The 1,783-nt window shown below is 42.0% G+C and overlaps 1 pseudogene; it reads right to left on the bottom strand.

Annotated features, from left to right (window-relative positions):
* Nucleotides 1-244: 244 nt before the first annotated feature.
* On the bottom strand, nucleotides 245-532 carry LOC102872904 (annotated as a pseudogene).
* Between the last annotated feature and the right edge of the window lie 1,251 nt (nucleotides 533-1,783).

Here is a 1,783-nt window from a genome sequence, read left to right as displayed (position 1 = left end):
CTCTACAGTACACAACAAAAACACTAATAACCAATGAATTATAGAAATGAAAGTCAGAATCCTTGCTTGTTACCCATAGGGAAATTCAGGGGACAGTACAGAAAAGAAACCACCAGTGAAAGCAGTACTATCAATGGTCTTCTTTCTTATTAATTTCAAATCCAAGCTTTGAAGCACTTTAGTATAAAAAGTCAGGTTTTATACATACACTAATATATACTTCAAAATTAATCACACATTTACTTCATTTCTTAGCTTGACCATCTAGAAAATTTTTATTTATTGATCTAGCTTTATTGATTTTGGTTTCTATATAAGGAAATCCTTCCTTGTCTGGGATATTTAAGAGAATAATTTGTCAATGAGCATCTCTTCTTTTTCCTTTATTGGCAGTAGGGCTTACACTTAATATAAATGTTGTTCCCATTTTGTCTTTTTTAGTTTGAATCCACCTCTGTAATAGCTACCATTGAAAGGCAGATTTTGATAGACTTTACAAAGCTTGTGTTACTTCAGGCTCCACATGCTTCATGGCCTGCAAGACATAACAACAGCCTGGAAATCTTGTAGTAGCAATGGTCAGTTAACTGCTGTCACTGCACTGGCCATAGCTCCAGCTAGCTGCCTGCATCCATGGGTGCTACGGTTCATCCCAACCCAGAGGCAGCAACCACTCTCCCTACATCGTCTACTGGAGAACAATGTGGTACCACCAACAGCTACAAAACCTCATGTACCGGGGTCCCCTAGGTGCTGTTCTTGGAGCCCGTCTTGTTATCATGCATCATCACATACCAGTGTGATACTCACATTCTTAAGCCTATTGTAATTACAACACGAGGGAAAACCAGGGGACCAGACTTTTGGTTAGTCATGATTTACTTGAGCTCAGAGTCTTGCTTACATAGAATATTAGAGGTGAGTGGGGTGATAAAGTCCTCCAGGGACATCATTAATAGCACAGATGAGGAAGATTAGGCCCAATGATAATAGGTGACATCACCTGGTAGAGGCAGGAGACGAACCCAGCTCTTTTGACTCCTCTTTTTCTCAGGCCACGACTTCTCTCTGATGACTAATAAATAGAAAAGAAAAATCCAGCCTTTTTCAGCTTTGCTTCTCCAACATCTGGTGAGCGCACACACACACACTTCAAAATATCATTGTTGACAAGACAGAAATGACTCATAGCCGACCCTCCAGCAGGTTTTCAGAAGTAGCAAATCTCACAGGCAGAGACTTTCACGCTTTCTCCTGCAGACTCACTAGTGGATTAGAATTGTCCACCTTAGGCCCAGCAACATAGCTCCCTACAGACTAGGCCACCAGAGTGCACGTTCTCTCTCTCTCCCTCCTTCTTTCTCCCTCCCTCCTTCCCTTCCTCCCATTCTCTCTCTCTCCCTCCTCCCTCCTCCCCTCCTTCATTCTCTCTCTCTCTCTCTCTCTCACACACACACACACACAGAGTTGCTGTCAAGCCCATACTTATCACTTCACCATGTGTGAAGATGAAAATAGCTCTATAGGTTTTCAATACTCTGGCTTTTCAGAAACAGATCACCAGGCCTTCCTTCCGCCTCTGGATTACTTCAGCCAGAGTTCTCAGTTAGCAGTCAAGTCCTAAATTGTTTATACCAATGTTATTGTTAAGTGCCATCAGCCATAGATGACTCATAGAGACCCTATAAATGAAAGACCTGAACACTCATATATAACTTTCATCATTTCTCCATGTTCATAGAGTTTCCGGAGGCAAGCTACTTCAGAAGTGGATGCCACTCCT

Source organism: Elephantulus edwardii, unplaced genomic scaffold (assembly GCF_000299155.1).
Source record: "Elephantulus edwardii isolate Elephantulus edwardi_28Jun2011 unplaced genomic scaffold, EleEdw1.0 scaffold00019, whole genome shotgun sequence".
In the NCBI taxonomy this organism is placed as follows: domain Eukaryota; kingdom Metazoa; phylum Chordata; class Mammalia; order Macroscelidea; family Macroscelididae; genus Elephantulus; species Elephantulus edwardii.
The sequence above is the reverse complement of the archived record's forward strand: the minus strand, read 5'-3'. Positions and strand labels throughout refer to the sequence as shown.